The following is a 20661-nucleotide window of genomic DNA, read 5'->3' as shown; positions in this document are numbered from 1 at the left end:
ATATTTTTTTCTCATTCCATTGGTTGCCTTTTCATATTGTTGATTGTTTCTTTTGCTGTGCAGAAGCTTTTTAGTTTCATAAAGTCTTGTTTATTTTTGCTTTTGTTGCCTGTGCTTTTGGTGTCATATCAAAAAAATCATTGCCAAGATCAATGTCAGGGAGGTTCCCTATGTTTCCTTCTGGGAGTTTTATAGTTTCAGGCCTTACGTTTAAGTCCTTAATCCATTTTGAGTTGATTTTTGTGTATGGTGTAGGAGAGAGATCCAGTTTCATACTTTGGCATGTGGCTATTCAGTTTTCCCAGTGCTATTTATTGAAGAGATTATCCTTTCCCTGTTAATATTTTTAGTTCTCATGTCAAATAATAGTTGACACTATGTATGGGCTCTCTGTTCTGTTCCATTGGTCTGTGTGTCTGTTTTGATTATTATAGCTTTGTAATATAGTTTGAAAAGAGGAAGTGTGATACCTTCAGCTTTGTTCTTCTTTCTTAAGATTGCTTTGGCTATTCTGGGTCTTTTGTGGTTCTGTATGACTTTTAGGATTGTTTTTTCTAGTTCTGTGAAAACTGCCATTGAAATTTTGGTAGGGATTGCACTGAATCTATAGATGGCTTTTGACAATATGTACGTTTAACAATGTTAATTCTTCTGATCCATGAACACAGGATATCTTTATATTTATTTGTGTCTTCTTCAGTGTCTTTCCTCAGTGTCTTATAGTTTTCACTGTATAGATCTTTCACTTCCTTGGTTCAATTTATTCCTAGGTTTTCTTATTCTTTTTGAAGCTATTGTAAATGGGGTTGTTTTCTGTGTTTCTTTTTCAAATATTTCAAAATTAGTGTATAGAAATGCAACTAATTTTTGTATATTGATTTTGCATCCTTTAACTTTACTCAATTTGTTTATTAGGTCTAATAGTTTTTTGGTGGAGTCTTTAGGATTTTCTATATACAAGATCATGTCATCAGCAAACGAAGACACTTTTGCTTCTTCCTTTCCAATTTGGATGCCTTTTATTTCTTTTTCTTGCTTAATTGCTCTGGCCAGGACTTTCAGTACTGTACTGAATAGGAGTGGTGAGGGAGCACCTTTGTCTTCTTCCTGATCATAGTGGGAAAGCTTTTAACTTTTCATTGTTGTGTATGATGTTAGCTGTGGGTTTGTCGTAATGGCCTTTATGTTGCTATATATATTCCTTCTATACCCAATTTGCTGAGTTTTTAAAAAATCTTGAAAGGATGTTGAATTTTGAATTTTGTCAAATGCTTTTCTGCATGTACTGAGATGATCATATGATTTTTGTCTTTCCTTCTATTAATGTGGTGCATCACATTTATTGATTTGCGTATGTTGAACTATCCTTACATCCCAGGGATAAATCCCACTTGATCATGCTGTATGATCCTTTTAATGTGCTAATGAATCCTGTTTGCTAGTATTTTGTTGTGAATTTTTACATCTATATTCATCAAGGATATTGGCCTGTAGTTTTCTTTTCTTGTGGTATCCTTAGCTGCCTTTGGTGTCAGGGCAATGCTAGCCTTGAAAATGAGTTTGGGAGTATTCCCTCCTCTTCATTTTTTTGGGAGAGTTTGAGAAGAACTGGTGTTAATTCTTTAAATATTTGTTAGAATTCACCTCTGAAGGTATCTGGTCCTTGGCTTTTCTTTGTTGGGAGTTTTTGATTATTGATTCAATCTTTTTACTCGTTATTGGTCTTTTCAGGTTTTCTGTTTCTTCCTGATTCAGACTTGGTAGGTAGCATGTTTCTAGGATTTTCTCCATTTCTTCCAAGTTGTCCAGTTTGTTGTATATATTGTTCATCATAGTCTCCTATGATTCTTTGTATTTCTGTAGTATCAGTTGTAGTGTCACTTTTTTCATTTTTGTTTTAGTTATTTGAATCTTCTCTCTTTTCTTCTTGGTAAGTCTAGCAAATATGTCAATTTCGTTTGTCTTTTCAGAAAACCAACTTAGTTTTGTTGCTCTTTGGCGTTGTTTTTGTATTTCATTTATTTCCTCTCTGATCTTTAGCTTCTTCCTTCTGCTAACTTTGGACTTAGTTTGTTCTTGTTTTTCTAGTTCCTTAAGTTGTAAAGTTAGATTGTTTATTTGAGATCTTTCCTTTTTTTAAATTTAGGCATTTACCACTGGAAACTTACTTCTTAGCACTGCTTCTGCAGCATCCCATAAGTTTTGGTATGTTTTATTTCCATTTTCATTTATTTCAAGATATTTTTTGATTTCCTCTTTGACTCATTGGTCCTTCAGGAGCATACTGTATAATTTCCACATATTTGTAAATTTTCCAGTTTTCTACCTGTTGTTGATTTCTAGATTCATACAGTTGTGGTTGGAAGCAATGTTTGGTATGATTTCAGTCTTTTAAAATTTGCTAAGACTTGTTTTGTGACCTAACGTATGATCTGTCCTAGATAATACTCCGTGTATGCTTGAGAAGAATATTCTATGCTGTGGATAGAATGTTCTGTATAGGTCTGTTAGGTCTATTTGGTCTAAAGTATAGTTCAAGTCCAGAGTTCTCTTATTGGTTTTCTGTCTGGATGATCTATCCATTGTTGAAAGTGGTGTTTTCAAGTCCCCTACTATTACTGTGTTGCTGTTGCTCTCTTCAGATCTGTTAGTATTTGCTTAATATATTTAGTTGCTCTGATGTTGGGTGAATATATATTTATAATTGTTATGGCCTCTTGATGAATTGACTCCTTTATCATGTAATGACCTTTGGCTCTTGTTATACTTTTTTTTTTTTATTGAGTTATTGATAGGTTACAATCTTGTGAAATTTCAGTTGTACATTAATGTTTGTCAGTCATGTTGTAGGTGCACCACTTCATCCTTTGTGCCCACCCCCCACCCCACCTTTCCCCTGGTATCCACTAAACTGTTCTTAGTCCATAATTTTAAATTCCTCATATGAGTGGAGTCATATACAGATTATCCTTCTTTCGCTGGCTTATTTCACTTATCTTGTTATACTTTTTGACTTCAAGTCTGTTTTGTGTGATAAAAGTATGGCTACACTGACTCTCTTTTGGTTTCCATTTGCATGAAATATCTTTTTCCATCTTCTCACTTGGAGCCTCTGTGTGTCCTTGAAACCAAAGTGAGTCTCTTATAGGCAGCATATAGTTGGGTCTTGTTTTATATCCATTCAGCTGCTCTGTGCCTTTTGATCAGAGGATGTAATCCATTTACATTTAAAGTAATTATTGACACATAGGTAGGGACTTACTTTTGCCATCTTGTTAATTATTTTCTGGCTGTTTTGTAGTTCCTTTCTGCCTCTCGTGCTTTCTTTGTTTGTGAATTGATGATTTTCTGTAGTGGTATGCTTTGATTCCCTTCTCTTTATTTTGTGTGTACCTTCTGTAGGTTTTTGTTTCGTGGTTACTCTGAGGATTACCTGAAATTTCTTATAGATATAACAGTTTATTTTAAGCTGATAACAACTTAACTTTGGTCTTATAAAAAACTGTGTTCTTTTTTTCCTTCTCCTTAACATTTTGTTTTTAATGTCACACTTTACATCTTTTTATATTGTATATCCATCTACAAATTATTGTAGCTATAGCTGGGTTTTTGTGTGTGTGTGTGAGGAATATTGGCCCCAGCTAATATCTGTTGCCAATCTGCCTCTTTTTGCTTGAGGAAGAGTGTCCTTGAGCCAACATCTGTGCCAGTCTTCCTCTGTTTTGCATGTAGGATGCTACCACAGCACGGCTGTAGTCTGAGCAGTGTGTACGTCTGTGCCAGGCATCCAAACCCATGAACCCCAGGCCGCCAAAGTGGAATGCGTGAACCTAACTACTATACCACTGAGCCAGCCCCCATAGCTATTTCTTAGTACTTTGGTCCTTCCACCTTTATGCTAGAGTTAAGTGGTTAACTAAGTTAACTAAGTTAAGTGGTAACTAAGTTAAGTGGTTAAGAGTATTCTGAATCTGACTGTATACTTTCTTTACCAGTGTGGTGTTTATTTTGTAAGTTTTCATGTTACTAATGAGTGTCCTTTAGTTTCAGCTTGAACAATTCCTTTCAGCATTTCTTATAAGGTAGGTCTACTGGTGAAGAACTCCCTCAGCTTTTGTTTGTTTGGGGAAGTCTTCATCTTGCCTTCATTTCTGAAGGGCAGTTTTACTGGGTAAGGTATTCTTGGTTGACTGTTTCTTTCAGCACTTTGAATATATCGTATTCTCTCCTGGCCTGCAAGATCTTTGCTGAGAAATCCACTGATAGACTTATGGGGGTTCCCTTGTATACAAGAAATGCTTTTTCTCTCCCTGCTTTTAAAATTCTCTCTTTGTTTTTGATTTTAGACTGTTTTATTTTTGTGTGTCTTGGAGAAGATCATTTTGTATTGAAATTTTGGGATAACTTATTAGCTTCATGAACTTGGATGTCCATATTTCTCCTCAAGTTTGAGAAGTTCTTAGCCATTATTTCTTTAAGTTTTCTACCGCTTTCTCCCTCACTTCTCCTGCTGGGACTCCAGTAATGCACACCTTGTTTCTTTTAAGGGTGACCCATAAGACCCGTAGGTTTCTTCATTCCTTTTTTTTTCTTTTTGCTTCTTTAACTGGAAAATTTCAAAAGATCTGTCTTCAAACTCATGGATTATTTTTTCTGCTTGGTCTCATCTGCTGTTGACACTCCCTATTGAATTCTTTGGTTTAGTTATTGTATTCTTCAGCTCCAAAATTTCTGTTTGTTTTTTTTTAATAATGTTTTCTATCTCTTTGGTGAACATCTCATCCTGTTCTTGTATTGTTTTCCTGATATTGCTGAATTGTTTGTCTGTGTTCGCTTGTAGCTCTCTGAATGTCTTTAGAATGATTATTTTGAATTCTTTCTTGGGCAATTCCTGGATCTCCATTTCACTGGGGCCAGTTACTGGAAGTGTACTGTATTCCTTTGGTTGAGTTATGTTTCCCTGATATTTCGTGATCCCTGTAGCTTTGTGTAGGTGTCTGTGTATGTGAAGAAGCAGTTACCCCTTCCCAACTTTATGGATTAATTTCAGTAAGGGAAGATTTTCACCTGCAGGTGGGGCCATGCTGGAGCATACTGTGACTCTAAGTCTAGTGGTGCAGGGTGCCAAGTGCAGGAGCATGTGGCAGCACTGGGTCTGGAGGTGGCGTGGTGGCTCATTTGCTCAGGTCATTAGGGTTCATAGCACCAACAGTTGTGTGTTCCTTGGCTAGTACTGCGGGGAATCTGCAGAGGCTTCAAGGGCTGTTAGAGTCCTCAGTGCCACCTCCAGGTCCAGTGGCTAGGGTCCAGGGCAAGCACTATTAGTGGCCAGAGCTGGTGATGTGCACACACTCAGCTTCAGGGTCCAGCTTCAGGTGCCTGTGTAGTGGCAGTTGTGGTTGCAAATACACATGTAATGGTAGGGCCCAGAGTAGGCAGCAAGGGCTGGAGCCAGCTGCGGGCACACTGACATCTGAGGGGGCTTGGGTCATTGGTGTGCACTACCATATGGCTGCTGCGTCTTGCCACGGGTGCATAGCGTCAGAGGCCAGTGATGGGGGTCAGGTCAGGCGCAGGCGCACAGCTGGAGGGGTTAGCTGCCAGTGAGCGAAGTGTACAGGCCACTGACAGAAGATAGGGTCTGATTTGGACCTGCAAGCAGCTCCAGTGGCCCCGGCTGTTGGTGTGCTCTTCCATGGCTGCATGTTCCACCCCAGGTGTACTTATGGCAGTGGAGTTTGGTGTCAGGCATCAGGCCAGTGGCATGCAAATGCACAGCTGGAGTGGGTAGTTCTGAGCATGCACATGGTAGTGGAGGTCAGCTGTGGGTGTCTGGGCTGACATTTTCCACTCTTGCAGCTGCAAAGGCCTGGGTTGGCTGCTGGTATGGTCCCAGGCTCCAGTAGAGGCAGATGAGGGGAAGGTGTGGGGAGGAACTCAGGCAAGTGGGTGTCACTGAAGGTAAATAACCGTGGGGCAAAAGCTGGTGAAATCTGCAGGTGGTCTGCAGCTGCTGTGCTGGCCGTTCGTTTTTTCAGTGGAGAAAGCTGCCAGGATCCTCTGCAGAGCAGGGCGCTGGGAGCAGTGGTCACTCCCACTGTGTGGCCAATATTGGTTACCTCCTGCTATTCTTTATTTTTCTTACTGTCTATATGTGTCAGCTCTGCCCGTCTCTGGGTGGGGTGAAATCAAAGCAGGTCCTTTGTGCAGTGCCCAGAAGGGCTGGGGAAGCTAATTGCTCACTCTGCTTTTCCTTTCCCGGCAAGGGGAACTTTTTCTAGCTAGGGATTTCCCTCTTGGTGCCAGGGGATGGATGATGTAGGCAAAATGAAGCTGTTTGCCTTCCCTTTTTGTGTGGTTATTCTCTGTTTTTTGGTTCCATTGTGTTGCTGAAGTCTTTTAAGTGGACTCCAGATCTCTCCCAAAGCTGTTTTCGTTCATGGATAGCTGTCTAATTGTTGGTCTTTGTGGGGAGACAGAGGCTGGGGGCTCCTATGCCACCATTTTGATGCTTGGATCTTTTTGAATGATGGTTAACTTTGATGTAGGAGGCATTCAGTAATTAAGACTGGACTTGACAAGGTGTGATTTATATGTAAAAAGATTCTTCAAATTGTTTAAAAGCAGATAGAAAAAGTTTGCTAATCACACCTCTCAGTAGACATTTGCAGAAATGGTTTTAGGAATGGCTTGTGAATCACTGATGATTTGATCTATTATTAATGATAACATATAGCTCTACATGAAATGTTATGAGGTGTTGTATTTGACAGTAGCTAAGTAGATGGGGATGAACAGACTGTTGGAAGATAATTCTCTGTTGGTGTCTTGTGTTTCTGCATGTCTTGCAAATAAAGCACTAACTGCCTTTTGTTCTGGACTTTTTTTCAGGGATATTTGGGTAGTGATTAGCCCTGGAAGACAGAGATAGTGTCTTCCTCCTGAGGAAAGGGTAGGCATGCTTGCTGCCCATTATAAAAAATATGGGCTTCCTAAGCTCAGAGTTCTTCTCCTGTATTGCTTCTGTAGAACCCACTGCTTCTGTAGACATCCATCTGGGCTCGTGCACGTGGCTCCCTTGGGGCTTGGTGTGGATAACTGGAAAATGCAGGAAAACAAATTGTGAACATTTAGGAGGATTCTCTAAATTGATGGCTTTGCAAGTGTTTTTAAGCTTTGCTTCATTTTAAAGAACTAACACTAGAGATCTCAGACAATGTATTATAACTGTGGTTTAAGCAAGAAAGATGATGCTTAACTCTAATCTGTAGATCCATAGTCAATGAAAATGCCATTCTATCAAAAGATTGGACGTGTGTGTGTAATAAAATATTTAAGATATATAAATATTGCTTTGATTACCTACTTGAACTGATTTCTTTTTTTTGAGGAGCTGACTGTGCTGGTCATGTAAGGGTAAAAAAAGTTTTAACTGAATTTGAAAAAACTTAGAAAACTGTAGTGTGTTTTATTGATCTTTTGTGGTTATTGTCAGCTGCCTCACATTCTTTTTTCCCCTTTAATATGTTACTTTGAAGACAGGTCCTAGTATGGACCTTAAAGTTGAGACGGATGGTACCTTACAATTTATATTCTTCTGCATTGCAGTGGTTATGTCAGCAATATTTAGACAAGTGGTAAAACTGCTGGCTGTTAGATTGTAGAATGTTAGAGTTGTAAGGAATCTGGGTAATGTCCATTTTAGCTTCATAATCTTACTTATGAGGAAACCGAGGCCCAGAGATAAAAAATAGTTTGTCTAGATACCAACGAAATACAAGAGATCATAAGAGAATACTATGAAAAACTATATGCCAACAAATTGAACAACCTGGAAGAAATGGACAAATTCCTAGACTCCTACAATCTCCCCAAACTGAATCAGGAAGAAATGGAGAATCTGAATAGGCCAATCACAAGTAAGGAAATAGAAACGGTAATCAAAAACCTCCCCAAAAATAAGAGTCCAGGACCAGACGGCTTCTCTGGAGAATTCTACCAAACATTCAAAGAAGACTTAATACCTGTTCTCCTCAAACTGTTCCAGAAAATTGAGAAAGATGGAGAACTCCCTAACACATTCTATGAAGCCAACATCACCCTGATCCCCAAACCTGACAAGGACAACACAAAGAAGGAGAACTACAGGCCGATATCACTGATGAACATAGATGCAAAAATCCTCAACAAAATTTTGGCAAACCGATTACAGCAATACATCAAAAAGATTATACACCATGATCAAGTGGGATTTATACCAGGGACACAGGGATGGTTCAACATCCGCAAGTCAATCAATGTGATACACTACATCAACAAAATGAAAAACAAAAACCACATGATCATCTCAATAGATGCAGAGAAAGCATTCGACAAGATCCAACACCCATTTATGATAAAAACCCTCAGTAAAATGGGTATAGAAGGAAAGTACCTCAACATAATAAAGGCCATATATGATAGACCCACAGCCAACATCATACTCAATGGACAAAAACTGAAAGCCATCCCTCTGAGGACAGGAACAAGACAAGGGTGCCCACTTTCACCACTCCTATTCAACATAGTACTGGAGGTGCTGGCCAGAGCAATTTGGCAGGAAAAAGAAATAAAAGGAATCCAAATAGGTAACGAAGAAGTCAAACTCTCGTTGTTTGCAGACGACATGATCTTATATATAGAAAACCCCAAAGAATCCACAGAAAAACTATTAGAAATAATCAACAACTACAGCAAAGTAGCAGGGTATAAAATTAACGTGCATAAATCAGTAGCATTTCTATACACTAACAATGAACTAACAGAAAAAGAACTCAAGAACTCAATCCCATTCACAATCACAACGAAAAGAATAAAATACCTTGGGATAAACTTAACCAAGGAAGTGAAGGATCTATACAATGAAAACTACAAGACTTTCTTGAAAGAAATTGACGATGACATAAAGAGATGGAAAGACATTCCTTGCACATGGATTGGAAGAATAAACATAGTTAAAATGTCCATACTACCTAAAGCAATATACAGATTCAATGCTATCCCAATCAGAATCCCAAGAACATTCTTCACAGATATTGAACAAACAATCCTAAAATTCATATGGGGCAACAAAAGACCGCGAATTGCTAAAGCAATCCTGAGCAAGAAAAACAAAGCCGGCGGAATCACAATCCCAGATTTCAAAACATACTACAAAGCTACAGTGATCAAAACAGCATGGTACTGGTACAAAAACAGGTCCACAGATCAATGGAACAGAATTGAAAGCCCAGAGATAAAACCACACATCTATGGACAGCTAATCTTCGACAAAGGAGCAGAGGGCCTACAATGGAGAAAAGAAAGTCTTTTCAACAAATGGTGCTGGGAAAACTGGACAGCCACATGCAAAAGATTGAAAATTGACCAGTCTTTTTCACCACACACCAAAATAAACTCAAAATGGATCAAAGACCTAAAGATTAGGCCTGAGACAATAAGTCTTTTGGAAGAGAATATAGGCAGTACACTCTTTGACATCAGTTTCAAAAGAATCTTTTCAGACACTGTAACTCCTCAGTTGAGGGAAACAATAGAAAGAATAAACAAATGGGACTTCATCAGACTAAAGAGCTTCTTCAAGGCAAGGGAAAACAGAATTGAAACAAAAAAACAGCTCACTAATTGGGAAAAAATATTCACAAGCCACTTATCCGACAAAGGGTTAATCTCCATAATATACAAAGAACTCACACGGCTTAACAGCAAAAAAACAAACAACCCGATCAAAAAATGGGCAGAGGACGTGAACAGACATTTCTCAAAAGAAGATATGAATATGGCCAATAGACACATGAAAAGATGTTCATCATCGCTAATCATCAGGGAAATGCAAATCAAAACTACACTAAGATATCACCTTACACCCGTTAGATTGGCAAAAACATCCAAAACCAAGAGTGACAAATGTTGGAGAGGTTGTGGAGAAAAAGGAACCCTCATACACTGTTGGTGGGAATGCAAACTGGTACAACCACTATGGAAAACAGTATGGAGATTTCTCAAAAAGTTAAAAATAGAAATACCCTATGACCCAGCCATCCCATTACTGGGTATCTATCCTAAGAACCTGATATCAGAAATCTCAAGAGTCCGTTGCACCCCTATGTTCATCGCAGCATTATTTACAATAGCCAAGACGTGGAACCAGCCTACATGCCCAGAAACTGATGATTGGATAAAGAAGATGTGGTATATATACACAATGGAATACTACTCAGCCATAAAAAAAGACAAAATTGGCCCATTCACAACAACGTGGATGGACCTCGAGGGTATTATGTTAAGCAAAATAAGCCAGTCAGACAAAGACGAACTCTATATGACTCCACTCATAGGTGGAATTTAGTATATTGATATGGAGATCTCATCGGTGGTTACCAGGGAGAAGGGGGGTGGGGGGAGGGCACAGAGGGGGAAGTGGTGTACCCATAACATGACTAACAAAAATGTACAACTGAAATCTCACAAGGTTGTAATCTATCATAACATTAATAAAAAAAAAAAAATAGTTTGTCTAAAGGTCCACAGCTAGTTCTTAGTAGAGGCGCGGAATTGAAATGAGGTTTACTGATATTCTTTATATCTCATCATGCTCCATTACACCAGGGAAAGTGAATGCCTCAGGAATGGATGTAGGGATGAAACAGTTTGTGGCAAGGTCTCCCAGTATTTGGTATAGTGGTGTGAGATGACTTTAAACAGTACATTGCTGAACGTTTTTAATTTTTAAAGTTATGCATTATGTCTGTTAGACAAAATGGGACTTATGGCTCAAACCAGTAAATTCATGAATTTTATTAGAAAAGGCTAATTAAAGTTAAAATAAAGGTGAATAAACAAAATTAAGTAAATAACTATGCTAGTAGTACATGGCAAAAATTGTGAATTTGGTGCACCAATGACTATTGAGAAATACTGATATAGAGAAAAATAGTCAGATTCATATCTGGCAGCATATGGCTGTTGGAGAAACATTTGAAAAACATTCAATTCCGTTGTGCTATATATTGGTGAATAGATACCAATGATTTAATTGAGTATTTGCCTATTAATGTTAATATTTTGTTTAACGTATACATCTCTTTTCTCCTCTTGGGTTATTTAAAATATCTGTCATCACAGTGAGACATGTAGTACTCTTTGGCTACGCCAGAAGTTTGTTTTGAGGTTCTTTGAACTCAAATTGAAGTAGGATATATATGAACAGTTAGCAATGATGGAAGGCAGAATAAATAAGCTTTCACAAAAAAATTGATGTACAATTTATATTCACTAAAGTGCACAAATCATAAGTGTATAGCTCAGTGAATGTTTATGTGTGTATACACCGGGGTTTCCACCACTCAAGTCAAGATAGAGGACATTTCCAGCCCCCAGTAGGCTCTCTCATGCCCTCTTCCTGTCAATAACTCCCCCTCCAAGGATAATCACTTATTCTGACCAATTCTTCTTAAGCTCCTAGAACTGTGGTTGACACTTAGTAAGTGCTCAAAAATATTAGTTTAATAAATGAATGAGGTCTTAAGACCCTATATGCTTCAAGGGATTCTTTGTACATTAGAATTACTAACTTTGTAGCTTGTTTTCCCTTTATAGTGTTTATTTTTTTCCCTTTATAATTTTTTTAAAATGTTTAAAATGTTATTACATTTGGCCATTTTTCTATATTTCTTGTGCTCCCTCAAAGATAAGTTATTTCTTCATGCAGTAGGTAAATATTCCATTTTCAATTCCCCCTTCATAATATGACCTAAAATGTTTGTCTTATTTGATCTGCAGTTAGTTTTGTTGTGGTTCTAAACTGCTATCTGTTTTCCAATTTGAGAGTAGACATTTTAAAGTTCAAATAAATCAAGTATTGGGTTAGGACCTTGTCCATGTACCTTAATCATATCACATTTTTTTTCATGTGTTATAGTTGGATTTTACTTAGGCACTTTTTTACTCTTTTAAAACTTTGAGTTTTAAACTAGTTAATTTGGGGGCAGTCCTTAAGAAGCAGCAAAGTCATAGTCTAATTTAGTTAAAAGATTAAAGATTTAACCTATTAATATGAAGGGCAGGGTCATTTGCTCACAAATGAGACAAGAGATTATCAAGCTTAAATGATTCTGTGAATAACTAGTGCATCATGGAAAGGGATCTCAATGCCACTATCATTGATTTATTTCTAAACAGAACTAGACAAATTTCTCGTCTTTGAGGAAGGTTGATATCTCTTGAACCTGATCTCTAATTATGCTATTTCTAAATAGGAAAAATTTATACCACTTTTTTCCCTCCCAAATTAAAAAAAAAATTGTGGTAAAATACACATAATACAAAATTTACCGTCTTAACCATTTCTAAGTGCTGTTCAGTACAAGTTCAGTGCTGTTAAGTACATTGATATTGTTGTGCAGCCATCACCACTGTTCATCTCCAGAACTGTTTTTGTCTTGCAAAACTGAGACTCTGTATCATTAAACAATAACTCCTGTTCCCCCTTCCCCTAGCTCCTGGCAACCACCGTTCTACGTTGTTTCTATGGTTTTGACTAGGCTAGATACTTCCTATAAATGGAATCATACAGTATGTGGTTTTTTGTGACTGGCTTATTTTACTTAGCATAATGTCCTTAAAGTTCATCCATGTTTTAGCATTTGTCAGAATTTCCTTCTTTTTTAAGGCTGAATGATATTCCACTGTATGTTTATACCACGTTTTGCTTATCTGTTTATCCATCAATCGACACTTCCACATTTTAGCTATTGTGAATAATGTTGCTATGAACATGCATGTACAAATACCTATTTCAAAACTCTGCTTGCACTTCTTCTGGATATATACCCAGAAGTGGAGATGCTGGATCATATGGTAATCCTATTTTTAACTTTTTGAGGAACCACCATACTGTTTTCCACAGCATTTGTACCATTTTACATTTCCACTGACAGTGCACAGTGGTTCCAGTTTTCCACAACCAGTTTTTTTTTTTTAAATATTTTCAACTTTTTTTTTTTAAAGATTTTATTGTTTTCCTTTTTCTCCCCAAAGCCCAGAGGTACATAGTTGTATATTCTTCGTTGTGGGTCCTTCTAGTTGTGGCATGTGGGACGCTGCCTCAGCATGGTTTGATGAGCAGTGCCATGTCCGCGCCAGGATTCGAACCAACGAAACACTGGGCCGCCTGCAGCGGAGCACGCGAACTTAACCACTCAGCCACGGGGCCAGCCCCTCCACAACCAGTTTTTAATGTACTTATTTTGATAGAAACATTAGTCTTGTTATTTACACTCCTTTACAGTCACAGCATGTTTGCATAATTAGGACTTGAGTTTTGGCTGCTGTGAAAACCCAAGGTATATGTTATGAACAGTTAAGGTTATTATCATTCACACTATGTTAGTGTTGATTTAGTGGGTGTAAGAAAGATTTGGACCCTGTCATTGGATTCCTAAAGTACAAGAAATGCTTTTAGGAAGAAAATGGCAGATAAATAAGGTGATGGAAAGAAATTCTTTGCCTTTGCTATCCAATGCATTATTCTTTTGAGAGCTTTCTTGTTCTAGAGCAGAGGATGTCACAGTTGTGCCCGCTCTAATTGCTTCCCTGCCGCCTTACCCTATGGTGACTAGGAGAAGCAGGACTGAATGGATCCTCACCAATGGTCTATTTTCATTTCTTAAAAAGATCCAATTAGTAGCATGTTTAAATGTGAGTTGTGAAATTCAAAATACACAAACTTGAGTGAAATAGGGCTGTTCTTATATTGACTTAATTTTTTTTCCTCCTGTCCTTCCATCATCTCATTATCACTGATGTAATAGATCTACTATGCAATATGTGGTGCTGCTGGAAACATAGAAAGATATATGAGTGGCCCCCTACCTTAGGGCTTATACATACTCTCTGCTTGGAATATGTTTCTTGCCATTCTTTGTTTAGCTAACTGCCACTCATTCTTCAGGGCTCAACTTAAAACATCACTTCTTATGAGAAGCTTCCCATGACCTCATGGACTCTACATGAGGTCATGGACCATGTGTAGTTTGTGCACTTTGGGTCTCTAGAGGGTAGCATGATGCCTGGCACTTATCAGGCACTCATTAATTTGTATAAACTCACTCTTATCTTTAGATCTAAATCCAAAAGAGCTTTGGATCTAAATGAGAGAGATGGATACACAAATATTTAGAAATACAGTGTGATCACTTCTGTACTGGAAGCATTTTAAGGGCACAGAGGAGGAAACAGCTACACTAAAGGAGAAATGAAGTCCATTTGCTCCTGTCCCTTTTTAGAACTAGTATGATGTTAGTATGTATCTTTCAAGTTCATTCATTCATTTAAAATATTTGGGGTATCTGTTTATGCCAAGAAGTTCATAACAAAGCTTTCCAAAAAATTAAATTACACGTATTTTGGATCTTATAGCCTTTTGTTTAGAGTTGTTGTCTTTGAGATGTTTTATAGGATGGTGTGTGGGAGATAAGTGGGAGGGGAAACTGATTCTTTTTCCTGGTGGGTTTTTATTAAATAATAAGCTCTTTGTATGTCATTTTGATTTTTGGGGTTCTTGAAGCCAAATATTTAAAATTTACCATTGTCATCTATCTCAGCAAATATAACCTGTTTGTATTATATGTACAATTATAGTGATATTCTTAAAACAGTTAGTTTAAGTACCAGGTGATGGAAGAATATAAGTGAATGAATACATTGATAAATAATATTTATGTTAAAAATTTGTAATGGACATTTGATAAAATTATTAATTTACCTTTATTATTAAAATTTCATTTGTAAGTAATTAGCGTAAATATATTCAGGAACTTGCCTGAAATTTTAAAATTATAATTACCTCCAGAAACATATTCTAGAGAGCATGAAAATGGTTATTTTATTAGCCTTTGTGCTTTAATTTTTTTCTGTTGCCTGCTTTTATATTGTCACCTTTCTATTTCAATTCTACAGTAGAATTGAGTGTGAAGAAGATCCAAGTTATCTTCTACTCAAGCAATGTAGCTGACATGTTATAAGATGATCATATTTAAAAAGTGATTCTACATGTATCCAGTGAATAGAATTAGGGCATCAACTCACTGTAATGTAAGAATGCTAAACTTTAAATTTGATGTATTATGGCATATTGTGTTAGATTTAGTGGGCCACTTGTTTTTTCTAAAAAGCAATTTTATCAGAAATTCAGAGTTTGAAACCTCTAAAAGGGCTTTTACACTCCATTCCCTGCCTACGTCTTATTTAAATTATTTTTGCCTTAGAATAGTGAGGTATTTTTAATTGTAAGAATAACGCATTTAGACATATGTACAATAAACAAATGTAGGGTTCAGTATATTCTTGCAAAGCAGCCCTTGTGTAAGCACTGACGAGGTCAAGAAATGGAACGTTGATAGCTTTCAGAAACCCTGTGTCCCATCTGAATCATTACCCATCCATCCTCCTCAGAGATAAACCATTATCTGGATTTCTATGCCATTGATTAATTTGTCTTATTTTTGAACCCTATTTGAATTGGATCATATATATACTGTTGTGTAAGACTTAATATTTTGTTGATGAGAATGATCCATATAATTGTAGTTTTCTTTTGCTATAGAATATACCATTGTTTGAATTTACTACAGTTGTTTATATCTTCTACTGTTGATGGACATTCCCCCCTCCAGATTTTGGCTATTGCAAATAATATTGTTGTGCATGTTTTTGTATATATTTCTTGGTGTAATTGTGAATGCATTTTTTCAAATGTTAGTGTATAAATCTGAGAGTGGAACTACTGTATCTTTGGGTCTCGTATCTCCAACTTTAGAGGAAAGATAAGGCTAAACTGTTTTGCACAGTAAGTACTCACTTACTGCTCTCAAACATCAGTGTGTGAGAGTTTTTATTCTTCCTTGTCTTACCGATACTTGATATTGTCAGTCTTCTTAATTCTAGTTATTCTTATGGGCTTGTAGTAGCATCTCTGTGGTTTTAGAGCTCATTTCATGGACTTATTAGACATTTGAATGTCCTCTTTTGTAAAATGCCTGTTCAAGTCTCTTCCTCATTTTTTCTGTTGGGTTACGTGTCTTTCTTATAGATTTATAGGAGTTCTTTATAGTCCAGATATGAGCCATTTATCTGTAATATGTGTGGCAGCTCCCTTGTACACTGCTACTTACCTTTTCCCTAGCTTTATGATGTCTTTTGATAAATAGAAGTTCCTTTTAATGTAGTTTATCACTTTGTATTTATGATTAGTGCTTTGTTTTTAAGAAATCCGTTCATGTCTTTGAAGGTGTTCAAGATGTTTCTGTAGGTTTTATTTGATTAGGGAGGTTTCCTTCTATTTATAGTTTGTAAGAGTTTTTATCATGAGTGGATATAAATCGTATCAAATTTTTTTTTAGCATGTTACAATGCACATATCCTTTTTATTATAATGTGGTGGGTTATATAGATTGATTTTTTTTTTTTGAACAAACTTGGTTATGATGGTCATCCTTTTTACGCTAGATTTGGTTTTTAGATACTCTGTTTAGGATTTTGATATCCGTGTCTTGAGTCATAATTTTCCTGTTTTCAAATGTCCTCGTTTAGTTTTATATCAGGGTTAAGCTCGCCTTATAAAACTACCCGGGTAGTGTTCCTTCATTTTTGCTTTTCTGGAAAAACTTGTGTAAAGATGTCTGTCTCCGTCCCCTTCCCGCCCCACAGTGTTGGATAAAGTTCACTAGTGAAGTAATTTACAATGGGAATTTGCTTTGTTGGAAAGTTTTTTATTATGGATTCAATAGGATTATTCTGATTTCCTGTTTGTTCTTGTGGAAGTTTCAGTAAGTTGGATTTTTCTAGGAATTGGTCTATTGTAAATTTTCAAATTTATTGGTATAGAGTTATTTATACTTTCCTTTTAGGATGTTTTTAACATTTGGAGGATTTGTTATGATGTCTCCTTTACCAATCATAATACTGGTCATTTCTGCTGTCTCTTTTTTTTCCCCTTGTTTAATCTTACCTGGCACTTGTCAGTTATATTCTTTTGAAAGAACTAACTTTTGACTTTGTTGATGTTTTTCTCTTTTGTGTTTTAGTCTTCTATGTCATTTATGTCTGCTTTTTGTTGTTTTCTTCCTTTTACTTTGTTAGGTTTAATTTGCTCCTCTTTCTAGTTTTTTCGAAATCGGTGATTAGCTCTTTGATTTTCAAACTGCCTTTTATAGATATAACTTTTCTCTGCAAAGATGTCCCATCTTTGGCTATTGGAAGCCCCTTTGAGTTGGCTGCTGAGTCTTCGTTATATGACTCCAGTGGTCTTCGATGGCTTTCTTGCTTGGATATGCGAACTACTGGAGTGTAAGATACTCTAGGCTAACTTGTGCCTTTGTTGTCTTAGACCTGGAATGTGCCATTTCACCAAGAAGCCCTGGTGTCTTTTAATGAGAAACGATATTTAAAGCCCACAGACTGGGTACTAAGATCTGATTGCTAGTGGGTTGGTTGTTGTTTCTATGTGCTATTTTGCTATTTCTTTTAAAACACATAGAACTACATATTTCACTTTGGAACGATCTTTTTTCTTCTTGAGGTTTTAAAGGAGAAGTATGAATGTATAGTAAGAGAGGTCTTATGCAGCCTTCTGTCACTTGGCTTGATCCTTCTGGGAAACTTACATTACTTTAAGTGAGTTATATTCTATTGTTCATAAATACTTTCTTTTCTGTATCCAACTCTGCAAAATGTCCAGTGATTTATATATATGATGGAATCTTGCCATAACCAAAGTTTATTTATTTTCAAGCTGGCAAATTACCTTTCTAATCTATTCCTTTTCCACACATTTTTAAAAGAAAAATAATAAACTATATGGTAATTTATTTGAGATTACTTCAGTTATTCTCTTTATTCTTGCATAGAATTATGTAGCTATTGGGAGATAATGTAAACTAATTTTTTAGTTTTAGTTTTTAGATTAGTGACGAAATCTAAAACCAAATAGATGTATTTCAAAAAAATGTAAACCTCCGTTCAAAATAGACTGCATAAGTTAAGAAAACCCTTAGATTATAAATATTTATAAAAGTTTCTGCATTAATTAATGCTAGTTAGTTTTATTTATATGTTCTACTTCTGGTGGTTACTTTGTATTTAATATAAAGGGACTTTTGCAAGAGTGTTCTTAAAAAATTTTTTTAATTCTCATTCTACCATGTCTAGAAACCTGAGTTTAATATCCTCATGTGCTGCTGCAGGTACTATCATGTACACACCTTTGTGGTAAGGCGTATTACATTGTGGTATACTGGTCAGTTTATTTGGCTGTTTCTCAGCCAGGACAGGAGTGATATTTATTGTTCTCTCTATATCCAGAATCTAGAGGAGTGTCTCCTACATGACAAGAAGTAAATAAGTACTTGATGAATGTGTTTTGGGCCCTAAATAGGACACACAGTTGTGGTGAAGCAACAATAGGTATTAAGATTTATAAACCATAAGTTTTATGAATTATATATATTAGTGGTTGATCCAGAGCTAATGGGAAATGGAAATTGTTTTGTACCTTGCAAGAAACTTAGTAGTTGTGATTTCCTATTTTTTATTGAACTTAGGCTAACACTGTTGGTTTTCCTCTGGGCAAAGTGCTGACAATATTGTTTTGGCTGGATTCTGCATAAATAGTGTGTATTTTATAAAGCAACAGATCACAAAAATCTTTAGTACATTTTTCTTTGTGCTTTTTATTAGTAACCATTGGATGGATAATTGAGATATATAATATATCTGAAACAATGCATGTATCTTTAAGTATTAAATAAATTTGCCAAATCAGAAGATGTAAAAAAGTATTTGGACACCCTTCTAGTTCAGAGTTTAAGTAATTTATGGGGTTTTAATATGTTGTCAGGTAGTCGTTAAATAAAGGTGGACTAGATTATAATCACTTTGTGAAATAGACACACATATAAGCACAGTAGTGTATGTTTATTTAATGTCTATGAAATAGCTGCTTTTTTATGAGTGTTTTTTGGGAGGGGGTAGTGCTTGGGAATACCTGCATACCTACATGCTCCAGAGAAATCCAGGTAAGTGGAGTCATCTAGATATTGTCCCTCTTTTCGCTTTTATATTTTTAGGTAATTTACCATGTCTTTCCCTCTTGTAAGAGTTACTGTGATTAATTCAGTCTGTGTCCTCTCTCTAGCTCCCAGATTGCATATCTTTCTCACTCATCTCCCTAAAGGTATACAGCCACAGTGGGTTAATTTGCCCTGCACATTCCTATCCCATTTCCACCTTACCCATCAGTGTCCAGCTTTTTGCCTGCCTTCTGGTCTTCCATTATCATCATCATCATCTTAACTGTTTTTGTTGTTATTATTTTTAGAATGGAAGGAATCTTAACATAATTCATAGGTGCCAAAATATTATACTCTTGGAAGCACATGTAGTACACTATTTTGCAATAATTTTAATGAAAGCCATTTGAATAAATAGACTGCTTTAATCAAGAAATCCACTTAGATTTTTTTTCCTTTCAAAGTGCTTATAAATAGGACTTTGGTGCTAGCTTGCCCTTGGGGAACTGTCACATTTGTATAATTAATTTCTCGTTATATTAGGCTTTCCTTTAAGATTTGACCTAGTGTAAATCTTGTAGATTAGTTCAGACTAGCTAAACCAAGTTGTGCTTATTTGCAATCTAATTTTTCTTGTCAAGTTGACAATAAGTGAGATTAATATTATTGAATTTAATCGTAGTTTCCAGTGATAAGATGCCAGTATTCTTTAGAACATGGTGTTTTCATTGATAAGCATTCTTGCCTCAGAGAATTTTTGTTTTTGTTACATAATGCATTTAACAAAACAAAACAAAACAAAACTTCTGGGGCATCCTGTGAGATAGGAAGCCACAAACTAATCACATATAGCTTGTTGTTACCTTCAGATGCAGCCATCACTCAATACAGCATCATGAGGTTGTTAAGATTGAACAATGTTTGTTAAAGCCTTTAGCCTTGCTCAGCCGATGCTTCTTCCTTTTCTCTGTGACTAAATAACAATTTAAGCCTAAAATAGAGAAGATTTTTATAAAAATTACTTTCTCTAGGAACTTTCTTAAAGTGTACACAATGAGGCACCAGTTCCTCAAACAATATCTAGAGTACTGATAATATAAGGAACAAAAGAGGGAACATGATCTTCTTTAGACTTAGGGATCAACTTGTAATTATGTTTAAGTAAGGATGCAGGGCTTGCTTTAGCCTGGCAATTTGGAGAAAGGAATCTTCAGGATTGTGATATGCTGTACTCTTTTACAAAAAATTATTAGACATTCTTTTTGGTTATAGAAAGAACATACACTGTTTAAAAAAATTAAAATGGGAGTGAGGTCAGTAATCATGGTGGAGTGAGCTCTTCCCGTAGTCTCTGCCCACTAAGATACAATGAAAAGGACATTCATAAACAAATAGAGGACATTCACACAACACAATAGGCATCTGAGAGATCCATGCAGCCTTAGTTCTGAAGGTGGGTATGCTGGGCCCTCCCAGAAGGCAGTGGAAGGAGGTAAGGGGATCTCCCTTCCTCCCAAAGGGCGGTGATCTAGGGTGTGGCACCCTGCACAGCAGC

General features: G+C 36.5%; 1 protein-coding gene and 1 long non-coding RNA gene across 11 annotated transcripts in view; one reads left to right on the top strand and one right to left on the bottom strand.

The window, feature by feature from the left end:
• OSBPL8 (oxysterol binding protein like 8) overlaps positions 1 to 20661 on the top strand; it is a 196329-nt gene that overhangs the window by 26907 nt on the left and 148761 nt on the right. The gene's annotated exons all lie outside the window — the stretch shown is intronic.
• On the bottom strand, positions 4735 to 12494 carry LOC138921233 (uncharacterized). Its single transcript, XR_011433651.1, has 2 exons — positions 12373 to 12494; positions 4735 to 7098 (listed from the first exon to the last, which is right to left on the bottom strand). It is a non-coding gene; the product is annotated as an uncharacterized lncRNA (long non-coding RNA).

The sequence above is a fragment of the Equus caballus genome, chromosome 28 (genome assembly GCF_041296265.1).
Source record: "Equus caballus isolate H_3958 breed thoroughbred chromosome 28, TB-T2T, whole genome shotgun sequence".
Lineage (NCBI taxonomy): Eukaryota > Metazoa > Chordata > Mammalia > Perissodactyla > Equidae > Equus > Equus caballus.
The sequence above is the reverse complement of the archived record's forward strand: the minus strand, read 5'-3'. Positions and strand labels throughout refer to the sequence as shown.